At 45.6% G+C, this 19585-nt stretch overlaps 1 protein-coding gene across 7 annotated transcripts in view; it reads right to left on the bottom strand.

Annotated features, from left to right (window-relative positions):
- The window catches only part of mical3a (microtubule associated monooxygenase, calponin and LIM domain containing 3a), a 63593-nt gene extending 44036 nt beyond the window's left edge, over positions 1-19557 (bottom strand). For 4 of the 7 annotated variants that reach the window (XM_029842309.1, XM_029842311.1, XM_029842310.1 and 1 more), the window contains exon 1: positions 1071-1469. The gene's annotated coding sequence lies outside the window, so the exon portion shown is untranslated. Of the gene's footprint in view, positions 1-1070; positions 1470-3594; positions 3927-17121; positions 17244-19464 lie in introns of those variants that run through there. The other 3 variants (XM_029842308.1, XM_029842313.1, XM_029842314.1) reach the window with 3 other exon arrangements.
- Positions 19558-19585: the final 28 nt, after the last annotated feature.

Raw genomic sequence — 19585 nt, 5'->3', positions numbered from 1 at the left:
GAGCAAACATCCTCATCCCTCTGCATTTCGCATCCTGATCTTTTAAGAAAGAAGCCAGTCGTTATGACAACACAGGCAGGAGAACACAAGCAGCACAACCCAATTAGTCTTGACACTCGCCCTTTAGACTTCCAGATGAAGAGTCCAGACTAGCACCAACACCGCAATGGCATCAAGCAGACGGGGGTAAACACAGTAAGGGACAATATTCTTGATAACTCAGGAGTCCTGAGGTTTCTTTAGGAACAGACTAAATACTGGTGTTTGGCGTCAATGGTTGGCACAGTTTGGGTCAGTGGGCGACACGAGTATTGTTGCCGTTGCCGAGTTCAGCGGCAGTCATTCAAGATCTGTCAAATAAAAGCACGTTTGAGTTAAGAGGTGGCTCCGAGTCTCTGAAAACATGCCAACAAAGGCAGTTGCTGCAGTGTGTTTATGACAAATACATGTGGCACTGTGTGTCAAACACACCATTAATCACCAACACAGACATCACTCACTTTCAAGAGAAGAGAAATAACATTGAAACACACAACTGCATCATTTGCAATATGCGTGCTTTCGCAGTATTATGGCACATATCTTCATATAATGTATATGTACCCTATTCCCACGGGCCAAATCAAGTGGGGTAACTACTTGAGTCCACTTAAGTGATCACTTGAAGCCCATCCTCACAGTGTCAAAGCCATGAATGCATTTACCTATGTGTATTGGTTCTTATTGACACTTTTTAAAGCAAAAAAAAAAAAAAAAAAAACGTGACAGTTATCATCCTCTGTGAATACAGGCTGCAGATATGCGAGTGATTAATAAACGGAATCACATCTGAAAGAGGCTGAAGGATTTCTGGCTCTGCAGATGATCGGTAAAGCAGCATTAATGCATGATGACAGAGGATGAAGCATGTCATGTTTATTGCAGTGCCGCATCGTTAATTCGTTAATGTTCTCTCTATTAAAACCAACGAACCGTGACATTTTCAAAGGTGCAGAGGTCCACATATCCAAGGGTGACGTTCAAAAATGCGCCCTGTTTGTCAAGCCATCGAGAGGAGTGTCCCTTCTTACCTTTGATTAGTGCGTGTTTAGAATCCACTGGCATATGGACGCGGCGAATCCATGTTCGTCTGGAGATCCGGCTTTCCCCGTAAAAACCGCAGTATTCGTGAATTATTGTGCCGCTTGCTGAGGCCGGAGGAGCGAGGGAGCCACAGAGAGCCGAGAAGGCGCAACTTGAAACTGACTGAGCGATCGGTCCAAACCGTAACAACCACAAGGAAGGGGGGCAGCGGAGCAAGGTTATGAAAACAACAATTTACCCATATATTGCTAGGTGACTCGTTGACTGCGAGTCACAAATAAACATCAATATGTTAATATATGAGTGAATGTGATGAAACAATATCATGCTCTGTTCGAATATACGTGTAAATCCTAAAAATCCAAATCGAGAACTCCCCCGCTACTCCTTGGAGTCAGCTGCTTGTTTCGGCTCAGTTTAATCCCATTGGTCTCTTCCAACGTGACGCAGCAGGGATTGCTGCATTCACGTGCTATAAGAAATTTAACTTTCGAGAAAGAAAGGGGAGTTGTATTTTAAAAGATTTTTTTTTACAAGATTTTGATTAAAATGATATTTTCTTCTAAGTATATTTGTTTTGGCTCTAATATACATTTTACATAAAGTATAACTTAAACTGGAGTAAGAAATCTGAGACGAAAAATAATAATCGTAAATAAAAACGTGTTACTCAATCTTTTGTGATGGCTTCACTTGCAAGTCAGTCGCTGTGTAAATTTTAGCGGCGCACTATATAACTGACTGAAAGACCTTCTATCCACTTTCTCCATCATTTTTATAAAGAGAAACGTTCACAATACATCACTATATCCTTCCATTGCATAAAAAAACATCTCTTGACACTTTTCAGTAATAGCCAGGAAGTGAAAAGTTGCAGGAACACGTCGGCCCAAATGTTTGCAGTGTATGAATTAATATGAAGTCGCTGAAGCAAAAGAATTATTCTTTAGATGTCAATACCAAGCGATTTAAATCTCATCTCACAAGAGGGCAACCAATATATTTCAGTCTCATTTGAAGGGATCTTTAATGATATCCATCTTTATTTTGAATTCACATTCCTTTTCAAAGGATGACAGAGCCACCACAAAGATTCTTATTTTAAAGAAGATTCAGTTACCTCTATTTTTTTTTTCTAATAAATGGTCACATGTTACATGGTCACATACCCCAAAGCAGGCCACAAATGCAACAATTGAATGAGATTAGTAGAGCAATAGATGAAATTAATGTATTTGCTAATGTCTAACTCTGGGAGGTTTATGGCGTCGCTGACTTGTTCCACAACACAATAGGAGCTACTGTTCCTATTTTATTGCATAGCCTGATTGCAGCTTTATAAAGAGGAATTTATTGTCTTTTTTTCCCCATATCAAACATTTTGCAAATAGAATTTCCACTGAATCGCCGAAGGCCCTCTGTGTGTTTTGTAACAAAGCGTAGACGTGGACTCTGCTGTGGTTAAGGCCAACTCAAATCCTGCCTGAGAGGAAAAACCACTTAAGATTACAACTTGGGCAAAATTACGACTCTTAAACAATCACTTTCAAACAGCGAGTCGCCACTCTGAAGGAGGGAACAATGAATTTGGAGACAGAAATATGCGCCGCTGATAAACAGTCCAGTTTGTTTCAGATGAAGAGGATAAACTCTAAAAGTCGTAAAGACCCTGCTGTGCTGGAAGGAGGAACCCCCTCTGCTACTATCAGCTAGTCATGCACCCTCCCATTACCTTCTGTCACTGAGCAGATAGACTTTGGTGTCCTCTGTTTTGAAGCGTGGGCAGAAGCACATGACAGTCGTAATCCATGTGGAAAGATCAATGCCATGATATTTCTGACCTCGTCAGACTTAGAGGCCATTATTTTCTGCAAAATTTCCTCACTTTAAAATGAGTAATGACAGAATCGTTTGTATGCAATAATCAATACAAAATGTTGCTCTGGCTCATATAAATGAGAGAAAACCAAACATTAGTATTGCATTTTATCTATTACAAATTGCAGAACCAGCCTGAGGGAAAACCATTCTAATTAAAAACAGCAACATTTTGACAGTGTTACCAAAAAGAATTCCCACCCCCACCTCTCATACCATGATGAGATCTCCAGGCTAAGCTGCCCTAGTTGGATTTGCATGGTTTGGCTAATTAAACAACTCACTTGGGGGGATCTGGTAGGAAGGAATAAAGAGGAGCAGCAATGAAGGGAGTCTCCAACAGTGTGTTTCACTGATCAGAGTTGGAAACCTCAAACACCTTGGTAACAGCTCTGTACAACAAGGTCTGCCTTCCTTGCTAATGCTAGCTGGTTGGTGGAAGGTGGCTGGAGTGTACACACAAAGGCTCCCTCTGAGGTGAGACTGCCCGCGCAACACAGTCACCAATCCAGCCACCATCCTGCAAATGTCCGAGCGTTCGCAGTGTAAACGTCCTCGAAGGAGAACGGTGGTGAAACGCCTGAGATGTGCATCTGGTCAGCCGTGATGTAGCTGTGGGATAAAGGTACTTACTGCACAGAAGAAAGACAGACAGGCACCAGCTGAGCTTTTAAAAAAGGTGTTCTTCTGATTTGCTCCCCTTCCACTCTTCCTCCCTCCTTTGCCCCTTATCTCCTTCTTCTCCTCCTCCTAACCACAGCAAGATGCTGGCTGGACCAGTGTTCGTTACCATGGCAACCGAGGCCAAGGTGGAGTCGGGGAAAGGGAGGGAACCCTCACGTGACCGTGCCTCCCTGCGTCCCGATTGGTCAGAAATGGGAGGAGGGGGGCGGTTGGATGTTGGGTGGGCAATGATGTCACATGCTCACCGGTTTCCAGATGGGAGGGATCCTCACCCAGGGAGCCTGCAGGAAGCAAACACAGACACAATGGACGTGTGTTTAAGGTGGGGCTGAGCAGGTACTCAGGCAGGGTTCTACACTGATTCTAGGTTTTCCGGCTCCCTCTCTCGTCATTTGTGACACTTTTTCTGCTGCCGCCAAGGATGCGTTGCAACACGGCAACACTGCACACATGGCATACCAGTTGGCAGACAAATGCATGGCCATCAGTTTGACCGCTAACGTCTCATTCAATGAGTCATTTATAAAAGCAAAGACACCAGACAAAAGAATGTCTGCCATTGTTCTGATCACTGGATTACAGTCTGTGCAGACCATGTGCACAATGTAGTGTCTCAGGAATCTGGAGTTTAAATTACTTTAGATTTAAATATGATAGGACAATGCATGTGCTGAGGGGCCCAGATGAAATAACGGCCCTGTAAAGAGACCCCTGCTGTTTACAAGGATTTTACAGGCTTGAACACTGGAGGAAGCCTTGGCACCAAGCAGCAGCAATGAGAGAAGCGTTTAGCAGTTGAATCCAAAAATCCAAAAAGGCTAAAATGTTCCATGTTGTCAGTGTTTTACATCTCTGTTGTGTTCACAGAGATCAGTCAGGGGGGAGGATGGTCCAGGGATGTGAGCAGACATTTGTTGAGACTGGTTCAGTCCTGTCAGAAATGAAAAATCGTCCTGCTCTGAGACAATTTAAATCCATGTGCGTTTGTGTGTGTGCCTGTGTGTGTGTGTGTGTGTGTGTGTGTGTGTGTGTGTGTGCGTGCGTGCGTGTGTGTGTGTGTGTGTGTGTGTGTGTGTGTGTGTGTGTGTGTGTGTGTGTGTGCATGCACGCTTACATCATTTGTTGGCTGCTCTTCATATTAAAGCTCATCCAAGAAATGTCCCACTAATCCTGTGTGGACATTGTATAAACATTTTTCCTTTTTTAGTTTGGTGCAATAAATACTTAATACTTTTGATGAAACAAGCTAAAATAAAATCCCTTGCGGACTATTTTACGGTAGGGAGGAATAGATTTATTGACAGTAAAAGCACCAAAAAAGCTGATGCATTTGTAGAGTGATTGTTCTAAAAATAATGTGTTTTGATATTTAAAAAAAAAAAACAAGTGCACATTTTTCCAAAAACCCACCCTCTTTTTATTCTTCTTACTCTCTGTTGTTACCCAAAATCTATTAGAAAAGCTCTCCAAAGGCTAAAGTAGTTGTGTCTAATGCAGCCATTTCCCAAGCAGGCGAGCTCAATAAATTATTAAAAAAGGGGAAAAAAATTGGTGCTGTCTCCAAAGCCATCTGTGTGCCTGTCTGCACAGATAAGGTTATTTATCTTAACCCAGGAGCTTCCTGTCCGTAAAGATTCCTGTTTGGTATGAATCAACCGGAGGTGGGGTACCTCCTGGTCTTGACCACAGCCCATTGTGGAAGCTAACGCAAGCATTTTGCGATCAAAAACAGTGACCAAAGGTGCATGTTTACAACTGCGGGGCAATAACGTCCCAAAGAACCAGACCCAGAACCCTCCTGCAATGAGGTCCAAACCTTTGATTTAATCTGGATCTTTTATTCTGCTCTCATCAGATCCAGATGGCGACAGAGTAAAAGACAAAATAAAATGATTGACTAACCAAATCAGGAGCTTGTGCTGGCTCCATCCCACACAGTCCATCCTGCCCTTTTGCTCCAACATGGAAATATGACCGCAATGATGAGAGGGCTGATGTTAACCGATAAGCTCATCATCCTCACGGGCTGTGACAAAGATCCTGACACGGGACAGTGAGTGCTGCACTGCTGCTGTCGCATGTTCCAAACAACTAAGGTTTCATAGTTACTTTAAAGTGATTTTTATTTTATACCATGTGGACTACAACTGTGCTAAGGTTAGCAGGTTTATATATATATAAATATGCAGGGCAACAAGATGACAACAGACCCGCCCAGGCCTGAGACTGAGCAATACTGGACGAATATCTGGGAGAAAGAGGCAACACACAACACGAATGCCAAATGGCTGCAAGACCTTTAGAGCACAGTCAACTTCCTGAACAAGACCCAGTAGTCATCACCTTAGCAGACATCCAAGCAAGTGTCTAAAATGAAGATCTGGACAGCACCAGAGGCCGATAAGATCAACGGCTAGTGGCTTAAGACGCTGACTACACTCCATGAACACCTGGCAGCACAGAAGAACCAGCTGCTAACATCAGGGAACCACCCAGAGTGGCTAACCCAGGGCCTGACGGTCCTCATAATGAAGTACCCCCAGAAGGGCACAATACCGTCCAACTACCGGCCCATAACCTGCCTCAGCACCACATGGAAGCTCCTATCAGGCATTATAGTGGCTAAGATCAGCAGGCACATGGATCTACACTTGAGCGGAGCGCAGAAATGCGTAGACAACAACACCAGGGGTGCCAAGCACCAGCTACTGGTCGACAGGGCAATCGCCTAGGACTGTAGGATGCGGCACACCAACCTGTGCACTGCCTGGATTGATTAGAAGAAAGCCTATGACTCAATGCCGCACACATGGATACTAGAGTGCCTAAAGCTGTATAACATCAACAGGACACTAAGAGAGTTCATCCAGAACTCCATGAAGCTGTGGAACATGACTCTGGAGGCCAACTCAAAGCTAATTGCACCGATGAGCATCAGATGTGGCATATATCAAGAAGATGCCCTGTCCCCCCTGCTGTTCTGCTTAGGCTTAAACCCCCTCAGCCAGGTCATGATGAAGAGTGGTTACCAGTTCCAAAGTGGAACAACCATCAGCCACCTCATCTACATGGATGACATCAAGCTGCATGCTAAAAATGAGCATGACATTGACTCCCTGATTCACCTCACTAGGATCTACAGCAAAGACATCGGGATGTCATTCCGACTAGATAAATGTGGGCGAATGATATCTAGAAGAGGAAAGGTGATCTGCTGGTATAATACCCTGGCTACTGGAAGAGATACAAGCCACTGACATCAAGACAAGGAAGCTCCTCACCATGCATGGAGGGTTTTACCCAAAGAGAAAGTGCTGGAAAACAAGCAGACCAATGAGCCTGACATAGTGGTGATAGATAAACACCAGAAGGCAGTGTTGGTGATAGATGTAGCAATCCCAAGTGACACCAACAACAGGAAGAAGGAACACGAGAAGCTGGAGAAATACCAAGGGCTGAAGGAGATGGAAAGAATGTGGGACGTGAAGGCAACAGTGGTCCCAGTAGTGATTGGGACACTAGGGGCACTAACACCCAAGCTGAGTAGTTGGATCCAACAGATACCAGGAACCACATCAGAGATCTCTGTCCAGAAGAGCGCAGTCCTAGGAACAGCTAAGATTCTGCGCAGAACCCTCAGACTCCCAGGCCTCTGGTAGAAGACCCGAGTCTGAAGGAAGGAGGCACCGCCCAGGAGGGCGAGGAAGATATCTATATCTATATATCTATATCTAGATCCTCTAGATCCTCTAGATAGATAGATAGATAGATAGATAGATAGATAGATAGATAGATAGATAGATAGATAGATAGATAGATAGATAGATAGATAGATAGATAGATAGATAGATAGATAGATAGATAGATAGATAGATAGATAGATAGATAGATAGATAGATAGATAGATAGATAGATAGACTTTTGTGTATTTTCTGCCGACATCACTGATACCGGAGCAGGGACGCGAGCTCTGCTGGAGTTTAGACACAGGGAGCATGCAAACACCACAAAGAAAGGCCTGAATCCAACCCAGAACCTCTTTGCTAACAGGCAACTATGCTGACAGCGCCCTTTGTTAGTTACAGCACACAAACTACGGTATATAATTATGGAACTATGGGCAGGACTTTGTGTCTGTATTGCTAATTGGACTAATCTGTCTCCTCCTGCTCCCTTATTAGAACCATTGGTGGATTTGTGCACGTATGCAGTAACCCAGCTCAGGTATATCCGGCTTTCATAAAAAATGGACCACAATGCATCACGGACCTGCCCTATCAAAACAAATGCTTCTGTAAAAAGGTCACCCCAGAACCACAAATGCTATTTTAGGAAACGCGAGCACAGCTAATATGGGTAACTCGAACATTTAATTTCCTCCTACCCCCTGAGCAAACACAGCTCAAATCAGCTCCAGTCGGCAGCCCCTCTGTATGATGGGAGAGGGGCTTGTGGGAGGAGGTGGTCTGGGGCAGAACAGAGGAATTGGAGATGGTGAGTGAAAGCACAATAAGCAGAGGGGAGAGAGTGGTGAGACCCGCCCTCGGACGGAGGTCTGGCTGTGTCTGTGGTCAGTCCGTGCCCATCTAACGTAAAAGGGGTGAGGACTGAGCCAGCAGCGGAGAAACGGGACTCGTCGCTGTGACAGAAGCCTCTGACCCATGCAGCTTTCCTGAAAGTCAAAGGTCACGACTTCTTCGTTGCTGCTTTCACAATTCTAAACACTTATTTCTCATTTTGCCTGAACTACAATTGCTTCTCGTCTCATCTTCTTAACCGTTTATGGGTACACAATGGATGAAGGAAGGATCCACGACTGAATGGGTTGCCAGTGCATCGCAGGAGCCTATATGAGAATTTGTGTTTGGTACCTTGCTCAAGGGTACCTCAGCCATGCTCTGAAGGCCTACAGGCACTTCTCCCTACTACCTGAACATCTTTCATGTTTTTTTCCTGTACTGGGGCATGAACCAAGTACCCTCTGTTTCTTCAGCGCAGTGCCCAACAGACTGAGCTACCACCGCCCACACAATTGCTATTGTTCCTTTTTTGTTGTTGTTAAGGGCTGTTCACCATATTTCTATTTATCAATCACGTTTGTAAGTGGATATTTCACAACACAAAAGGTATGAATTCCTTTTAATGCACTTCACAACAGCCCAGAAAATATTTATGGAGCGCTTCAGTAGTACAAAGGTTATTAGTTCCGTCCCAGACATATCTTGGGTTAAAGTTAGCATTAGCATGCATATTTTTCAAACAGGATACTCAATGTTACAGGTGAAGCTATGTAATAGTACCACCGCACAGGTTCTGATCAGGCTGGTTCTGCTCTCTACATTATTGTACGTGCACTCTTGCCTGGTCACGTGTGAACCGCAGCTCTGCGCAGCCCCGTGGACGACAGTTTGCTGAAAGAAGCCTGTGTTGTAGCGAGAAGAAATTAAACAATTATTCCCAGTCTACAGAGTCACAAGAGAGCCGGAACAGACCAGCGCAGAGATGTGACGTACAGCCCCGCTCACTGGTGATCGGGGTCAGATGAAACCTGATCAGATGAAACCTGTAGTCCAGAGGGATTCAAAACCCAAACCCTTCTAACAAACCACTGCGTGACTCTGACACCTGGTAATTGTACCCTCATCCAGACCTTAAACGTTTAACAGCTAACCCTTAGTAACCACTCGGCGGTGGTAGCTCAGTCTGTTGGGGACTAGGCTGAGAAGTGGAGGGTTCTCGGGTTCTAGGGGTGGACTCTAACCTTGACCTTGACCCTGACTCTGACTTCGCCTGAATGTGCACCTTCCACGTGACCACAAAAGGGATAAAGTGATCAAGAAGACAAATCCTTATTCACTGGCCTTATAGACGGCACAGAGGAGGGGGGGTATAACTGCTACATGCAGCCATTAATGAATTCATTAAAATGGACTCCTGCTGTTAAGGGTTTGGGATTTTTTTTTAAAGCTATATCCTATCCTATCCTATCCTATCCTATCCTATCCTATCCTATCCTATCCTAACCCTAACCCTAACCCTAACCCTAACCCTATCCTATCCTATCTGATCTTATCTATGCTGGCTTCTGCTTGTTTTCATTTTTCATTTTGGTGTAAATCATAACAGAGGTCGGTCGGTCGGTCGGTCGGTCGGTCTGTCGGTCTGTCTGTCTGTCTGTCTGTCTGTCTGTCTTTCCGTCTCTTCTCCCCCTCTCTCCCCCTCTTTCTGTCTCTCTCACTTTGTCTCCCTCTCCCTTTTCCATCTATCTCTCACTCTCCTCTCCTCTCCTCCATCTATCTTCTCCCCCTCCATCTCTTCTCTACCTCTTTCTCTCTACCCTTAATCTCCCCTTTTTTCTTCTCACTCTCACTCTCACTCACCTCTCTCTCCCTCTCCTCTCTCCTTCTCTCCCCTTTTTTCCTCCCTCTTTCTCTCTCTCTCTCTCTCCCTCTCCTCTGTCCTCCCTCTCTTTCTCTCTCTCTAAACAGGGGTGACCCCTCCCCCGGTAAAGAGTGCACTTGTTCCTGGCTGGAACAACTGACTGTCTGTAATCCTGATCTGATCTTGTCTGGTAAAACCCCGCGATCTGAGCCGAAGGTCCATTTTGTGTTTCTCCCTGACAGCTGAAATACATCTGACCTCGTCTCACCTTACAGCCCTGAAAACATAAACACCCCACTCTGACTGTTCTGTTACACGTGTGCGTTTCCTCAGTAACTTGACGACAGGCTGCGTCACAGTTTCGATCTCTGAGCAGGACACAAACTGATGCTCGCGTTCTGCCGCTCCGGGACGGTAACCAAATAGGCCCAGAAAACACACGCCTGTCACTGAACCTCAGCAACCCCCCCCATACACACGTATTTGTATCTTTGTGAGGACTTTCACAAGCATAATACATTGCCCAGCTCCTTACCTATTTCTGTATGTACTCTGTGGACTATGTGTGCCTATTCTCTCCTCTGCTCTGCTCTGCTCTCCTCTCCTCTCCTCTCCTCTCCTCTCCTCTCCTCTCCTCTCCTCTCCTCTACTCTACTCTACTCTACTCTACTCTACTCTACTCTACTCTACTCTACTCTACTCTACTCTACTCTACTCCCCCTTCTCCTCTCTCTCTACCCAGCTGGCCATCAGCAGGAGGGTCCCCCTACATGAGCCTGGTCCTGCTCAAGGTTTCTTCCTGTTAAAGGGGAGTTTTTCCTTGCCACCGTTGCTTGTTTGGGGGTCAGGCCCTGGGATTCTGTAAAGCGCCTAGAAACAATTTTGATTGTAAGACGCTATATAAATAAAAATTGATTGATTGACTGACTGATTGACCTGTAACCATCCCAACAAGCCCCCTTGCCTTAACCTAAAACCAATTCCAACCTCAACCAAAGGCACGTCCTAACCCTCAAACAGTCCGTTGATGATATGAGGGCCATCCAAAATGTCGCTGCCTCCCAAAAAAAATGATCACTTTTATAGTAGGATAGAATCTGTACTCAATATGTAGCAAAACAGACAAAGACACACACACATGCACACACATGTTCCCATGGCTGATGCCATTTTAAAGAGAAGCAAGGAGGAGAAAGACTTTTACCTGCTGAAGACAAGTGAATGATTAACTGAGCTGAGAGACGAGGTTATCGGCTCCTGTGGCGTTCATGTGAAAGTGAGGATTCCAAATATTCTTGCACAGAACACGTTAACAAGAATCCGCGGCCAGCTTCACGCTAACACTAACACTGGGCTGCAGTTGTTTCCAGTTTCAGCAACAGGACGTCCTCCTTAGTGTGTTATCATCCTGTTATGTTCTGATTGAAGCACAAATCACTAAGGAAGATCTCGTCCTTCCATCAACGTGGTTTTTGTCCGTCTGACAGGAGAGAGCGGTTTTATTTTAATTTTATCCCTTGTCTTTATATCAGTATGCTGTCTTGGCTTGGTCAGCTTCAAAAAAGAGACTTCATCTCAAGGGACATCCCAGAAAATCAAAGGATAAATAAGATCATTCTACGAAATATGTGCGAAATATGTGCACACATTGATTTCTTTGATTTCACCTCTTATTAGACGTCCCCCTCCTCGCTAACAGATTTTCCCAACTTTGTTTTCGGTCATATTAGTAATTCTATTACTGCAGCACCAGCGCTCCAGGCAATATAGGAGCTGAAATGTGGCCTCTCAATCATTCTGCTCCACCATCAATCACTGGTGATAGCAGCTAATTACGACGCCATGACGGTGGGTATACAATTTATAAGTTTTCAAATTAATATGAAACACTGGTTTAAAGTGTACTACTAGATGAAGAAGAAGATTGTAGCAGGGGAATGCATGACCACCGACATTATCAGGATGTTTTTCTGCTGCACTCTGTGAATTCTCACAGTCAGCTTTATCAGCCCAGATCTCTGGACACAGCAAACACGCGAACATCACGTCCAGCTGTTCAAATATTGTGACATGAGATCTTCTGCGTGGCACAAAGAGCTCTTGTGAAGACCAATGAGGACAAAAACAGTGGACAACAGCCGCTGAGGCACGTCCCCACCTCTAGGCTCACACACACACACACCCACAGGCACACACACACCCACCCACACACACCCACACACACACAGACAAACACACACAATTTTATTTGTCCATTGTTCCCCCTTGGCAGGATGCTCTCATGTCTCCAGGCGTGAGCAGCACACTTGGCGGTTGGGTAATCTGAAATGTTTTATCTATATAAACCATAAACCATAAACACCACTCAGACTTTTATCAAAAGGAAAAAAAGGAATGCCGACGTGTTGCATTTCTTATCTCCAGGAGGAGCGAAGTGGCGGCTTCCTGACGAGATGTCGAGTCACTCGTTCTTCCCAGTGTTTGAAGGGGGCACAAAGGGGCAAATCGGTCTCGTGACAGATCAGACATTAAGTCGCTCATCTCATCACCTACAGCTAATACCACATCTGAGGGGATTATACATGGGGTCAGGTGGTGGACGCTTGTAAAGCTGAGCTCCTCTCTTTGTCTTAACCCCCAAAAACACAACTTCTCCCTGTAAAATATTTTCATTCTGATGGTTTAATGAAAGAAAAAACACCCCTCCATAGCTTTATTAGGTATTTGGTGCAATTCTATGTATAGAGGGTCCACAACTCTGATACCACCAATACCACATGGGTTACGTTTACAACAAATAACTTGATTATAAGTGGTGATTATCTGTGCAGAGGTGTGTCCCCCCGCCACACAGCTCTTCTCTAAACTAAACGTTAGCGTTCCTCCAGTGACAATGGGAAGGTTTCGTTTCCATGGGACCTTTGCATAGATTTGTGTCCCTGGACTTGGGTTTCATGCTCCAGGCTGAGTGTGAACTCTTCCACAAAGCCTTCTGTCCCTTCAAAACGCTGCATCTTTCCTCCCGTGCTCACATGTTTTCCTGACAGCTGAATGTTTTATAGAAACAGGAACAGTGAAGCCGTTGACCTGCTGTTCTTACATTGTGAGGTAACCTAGCTCGTTTTGCTCGCTTGTTAGCATGCGGATTAGCATCAGGGATGAGTGCAAAAGAAAACAAAGGAAACATTGGTGTATTTACACATGTCTCATTACACTAAGGAACGATTGAGGCAGTGGAATCTCCAGAACAGTAAACAAACTTTCTAACATCTCATTTGGCTGAAATACAAATGCCCCACAGTCTTAGAGGGGGCGACTCTTTTTCCTGAGGTAAAAGTGTCAAATCCCAACCTTCATCACTATGGACAGGTTGAGTCGCAGAGTTGCTTTAACTGAGAAAACCTGAGGACCATTTTATGCTTAAAAACATTTTATGTATAACTCCCTAATAAAATGCTAAATCCTTTCAATAAATATGAGCGCGATTCCATGTTTAGCGCAACTATGTCTTTGTGAGACAGCCCATAATTCTTTTCAATCCATCATCTCCGCATATTCAGCGTCGTCGTCAGATGTAGCTGAAGTGATTACAATGGCGAAATCAAAAACACATGCAGGTTTGTGATTCGGAACATCGCGTCAGGCTCAAGTTATTCCGATTATCCCAGATCTGAGTCCTGGCTTCAACAGGAGAGGCTATTTGTGTCTCGTTCACCTTCTTTGATGAGGCGCCATAGACACGATGAGGTGCTCCCCACACAACAGGTCTCAGGAGACGCTGCAGTTTGTCTGAACACATAAATGACTGTAGTTACAGTACAAAAGAATCATGTTTAATACATAACATGACTGAATGAAGCCACCGAGAGCCGATGACGTTCAGCGTTTTACCGTCAGGATGATGATTCGTCATATGATTTAAGTGGATTTTTGCAAACCGCTTGAAAGCATCCGAGTATAGCACGCTGCCAAAAATAGAAAAGTAAAGTTTATCCCAAAATAAAAAGCGCTCGAAAGAAGAGAAATTTAATTTGAAATGAGGAAATGATAGTCCTGAGTCATAATTACAGCCCTGAGTCATCCAGAAGCAAACGCTAACTCGTGTTTTTGGAAATAAACACTGATGTGTTTGGACAACGATTAATAAGAGTTTGACAGATGTTGGCTGGGTGCCTCGCCCAGTACAAATGTTCTCTGCTAGTTAGCTGTTAGCTTCTCAGTCTCTCTCAATTACTTGTCTCTCATCAGCTATAAAACCTTCAACCTCTGAAGTCCTCTTCGGTCCTAACGCGTAGATTTAGCTGTACACTTCTGGCCCGCGGGCGTCCATATGAACGATTACGCTGGTGCAAGACGACATTTGGCCCACAGGTGTTGCCACGGCGTCGGTTCCAAGACGTCAGACCTCTTTGTCTCCCTCATCTCGGTGAATCAAATGGCACATCATTCAAAGAGAGAATGCAAAATGAAAGAAATAATAGCCAAGAGCTGTTTCATTATTCGACACACAGCTGGGTCTGGGCAAGAAATGAAATCCATCAGGCCGGGCGTGCTGTCCTCTAGTCCTCCAGTCAGGGTGGGGAACAGCCAATATTGTAACGCACACATCCTGGACCTCACCACAGTCTAATGTCCCAACATTTCCCATTCCAGAGCTTATTTCTGCACGAGCTGTGGCAGCTCACGCCTAATAAAGTCGACTCAAGTTAACTCAATTTTCTATTTTCAATAGATGTAAAGAAAATCTGTGGAGGCTGAGAGGTTTTGGGGAGGAGTGAAAAATCCAAACCAGCAAGCATCCCCAGGTAGGAAAGAATAATACACTGGTGTGGCTGTTTCTGTTACAATATACAGTATTCAATATTGGATTTGTTAGCATTCCCGAAGGTTTGGTTCAGGCTATTCCTGTTTCACTGCCGCACAGTCTTCTATTTCCTTATTTAGCATGTTTCCACCACAGGAACTAAGAATAGTTTCATTGGTTCTCTCGAACCGGCTTGGCATAAGTGTACGTGCAAAACACACAAGAGGAAAAATGCACTTAACATCTGAGTAGATGTGTGTTCTGAGGAGTCAAATTGGTGCAGCCAGAAGTGTTGATCTAAACTCTGGTCCACCTGAAACCTGCGTCTTGGTTCACTTGCAGATGAAAGCATAGGAATTTTAACATTCCCCTCCCACTCGAACAGAGTCCCCTAGACTTTTGCTGGTGTGAAGGGGCCTTAACAGGACGGCTGCATCACAGCGCCTCTTCCTGTGCGGAGGACCAACGAGCCCCTGACCGGTAGTTTCCCTGCTAATATGCACATCTCTAAGCCATCTTCTGGCCATTCAAGTCTAAGAAAGAGGCCCAATGATGGTGCATTCAAGTGTTTTTGGAATTGTTGGTAATAAATTATGCAGAAGGGAGAATAATCACACAAATGTGTCATTTATTGTGTCAGATAGCAGAGGAAAGTTACTTCTAGCATATTTCACTGCAACCGTTGCTGCAACAGTTGGGCCTGCTTATATCAGGCTGACGCAGCTCTCTGCTGGTGGGGCAATTGGAAGTGAACAAAGAAAAAAATGCTCTCCAAGTTTGTGTAGTGACTCAAGTGATATCAGTGATTCCGTCAGTGTTCCCAAAGCCCAAAATCTGTCTGAAAACAGATGACTTTTGGACAAACAAGGCCAGAAGGGCGCTGACGCAAAGTCACGAGGCTCGCTCTTGACTCGCCGAGGGAAAATATGCTTGAGCCGAGAATAAAACAGAGCCCAACCACACCCATGGTGCAGCATTCAACAGCACTTTAGACAGAACGCCTCTGTGGCTGAGCTGATCCTTGCAGCGCATGTGGCATGTTGGCCCCAGCTCAGCTGGTCCAGAGATGGAATCTTCTGGTTCCCTGCTGCTCCGAACCTGCCCGAGCGCTCAGCTGGAAGCTCCGCTCTGGCTGAGGATTTCGTTATCCAAATATCCAACTGGGACTCGCAGTTGTGTGTGTTTTCACATCGCCGTTGCCTCCTGCCAAGTTTGTTCATGAGCCGGCCTATTGTCACTGTTGCTGGTTACCGGGTTACGTGAGTCTTTGTTTGGGGCTGTTTTGATGAAGAATCTCAACCGAGACGGGAGAACAACAGCAAAAAAAACCCACTTCAAAAAGCACTTTTTCCTTGTTGCATTTTTAAAAGTCAGTCATAGATAAGTCTCAAATGCGCGATGTGTGCTTGAAATTCCCCCGGTTTCATTTACAACCTGAGGATTGGTCTCATTACCTCGACGCGATGATGTAACACCTCGCACCACTGCCACTTGCGTTTTGTAACGCTCACTGTGTGACTGACAGACTGTCTGATAGTCGCTCCCAGGGGGGCTGCGACTAAAAAACACAGAGACAGCTGTCTCCCCCTCCCTGCTCTGAACGAGCGCGTGTGTGGACGTGTATGTCCAAATGTGTCTTGCATTGCATCTATTTATGAAGCTCCGACCCCACAAGCGACCTCTTGCCAACACCCTCCGGCCTGAGCATGTGTTGAGGTGTGCGGCTCCTTCAGAGGAAATGTCACTCTTGGAAACCAAACCAATCCTAAAGTTTCCAGAACTAGAAGCCCGATTACCTCTCTGCTAGCTCAAACCCTGAGCCAAACCAGCAGGAGTGTGAATGTAAGAAATGTTCGTGGTCATAAACAGAAGGACATGTTCCAGTGACCTTAAAGCCATAGGAGTCATGAATCTGTGAGGCCTTTTTCTATTACTACTATCACTAATGCAGATTTAGTAAAACTATGATAGCAGTAAACTGGTTGGATAATAGCTTGTATCTGGTACACTGTGGGAAACAGGTAGAGTTCATAACGTGACCTCCAGCACTAACGAACAGGGAGTGTTTAGCCCTCACCTGCTTCTTGAGCATTGCCTCCTTTCACAACCAACGCATATAGTTTCACATATACACACTGGCGGCTATGTGGGTGAACTCATGTCTAATATTGCACAAAACGTTCAGGGTGAACAAAAAACCCGAGTGGGGTTTGAAACGAAGCTAATTGGAGCCGATGAATTCAGTAAAAAAAGAAAAGGCTTGATAGTGAAAAGAAGGGAAACAAAAGCACCTTCTGGGATTGTGGCTGTTTTCTGGCAGCCAATGAGCCTCGGCTACAGAAACAGCACGTGGGTCTCCATTCATCAGCAGTTTTGCCAAAATCTGGCAGCCTGAGGAAGTGGATTTGGGTTTCTGTGGAGAACAGCAGTTTAGGATGAATCAGAAAACATTCTGGGATCCGCAGGCGCCTTCAGGAGCATTTATAGGAATTGATACACACTCGATGAGCCACATTCTCTGTCCTACACCCGCCTGACCCCTATCAGACAGCAGGTCACGTGCATATTGGTGTGTTGTAAGTGGAAACACAGATCATTTGGGCAGCAGATGCGGCCGTGAAGTAGACAGCTGATTATCCGCAAGAGGCTGTCGGCAGTTCAGGTCGCATGTGTTGTGAATCCATTATTTATCACGTCAGATGTGTGTCTATGAGGGTTTTGGGTGTTTCTGAACTCACATTAGATGCAGAAATCAGCTGTCGAGACCTTATGGCAGCCGTATGTTTCCAAGTACGGTGAAGACGAGGCTCGCGATTCAAAACCAGGTTCTGATTTTGAGAGTTTGCGTTCCATATGAGGCTCAAGCAAGGTCTGTTTATAAAATGAACCCTGAAAAACAATGCTAACAACAATGCTAACAACAAGAAACAACTCTGGATTTGTTAAACGCTGCTTAATTGGGAAGAGTTTTATATCTTTTGAGATGTAAAATAATAGTAAATGAAGGAGCTGAAGGGAGCGCCTGAGTTTTGGGTTGTTTTCAACACTGTCTGAAGTATTTGGTTTGATCAGACATTGTCCCACAGAGGCCTCCGATACAAACAGAGTTGTGATCCAAAGTTATTAATAGATGTTTTGCAGATGCTCGTCCACAACAGAGATCGCGGGAAACTCATTCCAGCAAGGAGAAAACGACCTGTGAAATACTGCTGCTCTGCAGTCGGACCTGGGGGACGCTCACCCAGAGGTTGCCTCTTCAGCGGCCATTATGAAAGAGCTGGGTGCGGGTCTGCAGAGACTGGAGGAGCAGTCGGAGCAGACGAGCACCCCCCCGCAGAGTCCATCTGCTGACCAAAACAAAGCTCAGAATCAGAAGCTTAACAAGATTAGGCCATTGCCTCAAACCAGCACCATGCAGAAACCCTCCATCTCTTCCATCTTTCAAACATCACTCTTTCTCCTCTTTTGCTCCTTCTCTCAGTCAATTGGCCCTTCGTTCGCGAGTGTGTGTGTTGGGGGGGCATGCCCGTGCAGAAATCTCCTCCACCTGAACACACACGCCAGGAGTCACCTGGAAAATCCTCTCAGGACTCTGAATCTGTCCAGGTCGCTTTTTTCAAAAACATCCTGTTTCCACAGGTAAGGGAAACAATAAGTCCAGTTCTTTGAAAGGAAGGAGGATTTATGTGAATGAATGCGTTGAAATTTGTTGGTCTATGAGAGATTTGACGTGTCTAAAACAATACGGAGGTTTTATGTGTCCACTGAGGAACAACAGTCGGGCTGTAGGAGAAGCTGACAGGCAGGATCGCTGTCTGAAGTCGGAGGGGAGGGCAACTGCTTAGCAAACAGGCCCCCTCATGAATGACAGCTATTCACCTCCGCCTCAAACATCACATGAGCGTGCTGCTGCCTCCTCCTCGCTGCTGTATAAACAATGTGTCTTCTGATGCAGCAGAGCCTGGCGGGGAGGGAGACGGAGATAACCTGCTGCGTGACCTTGAGGACCCGCCGGCCGCTGGTGACAAAGGCTTTGTGTGCGCGAATGAATGTAGCGCATCATTTATTTTTAGTCGTGTTGGGTGGCTGCTTCGACCCCCCCCCCCCCCCCCCCCCCCCCCCATGACTGCTCGCGCATCAGCTCTGAAAACAGGCTGCAGCTTCTCTGTGTCATGTTACACGTGGCCTTCTGAAACCCGCCTCCTCCCCCTGGGGAAGCGCTTGCGACGTCAGCCACAGAAATGAGAAGATGACCCGATTACGGAGCAGAGAAGAACTGCGCTGGTAAACGGGGGAGGCAGGAGATTGGGAAATGATGACAGACGGCAGGAAGTGACGGGAGAAAGAACAGAAAGTGCGAGCGCCAGCTGGCCCGTGTGTAGTCGGCGTGCACGAGACATCTTGGTGCTGCAGCATCTCTGCTGCTGTGAGTGACGCAGCATCCGGGATTTTGAATTATTTAAATTAAAAAAAGAGCACGATAGGAACCGACGTCGCTGTCAGAGACGGGGGATGTCTGGGGGTAACGACCAGTGCCAATGGGTCCAAGTGTAAACACAGATCCCAAAATAACATATCAGGGTAACACACACCCAGGGAACAACAACAAACACACACACACTCAGTGTACTCACAGTGAATTCTGTGATGAGAACCTCCACCTGTCAGAGGGTTTGTCCTGTCTTTCACTGGAAGATCTGACTGCAGTGTTGGAACTCTGTCAGTGTGCTAACGCCTCGTTCTGCCCTCCCTCCC

This window comes from Takifugu rubripes, chromosome 9, assembly GCF_901000725.2.
Source record: "Takifugu rubripes chromosome 9, fTakRub1.2, whole genome shotgun sequence".
Lineage (NCBI taxonomy): Eukaryota > Metazoa > Chordata > Actinopteri > Tetraodontiformes > Tetraodontidae > Takifugu > Takifugu rubripes.
Note: the sequence above shows the minus strand (reverse complement) of the source record. Positions and strands in the feature narration are given on the sequence as shown.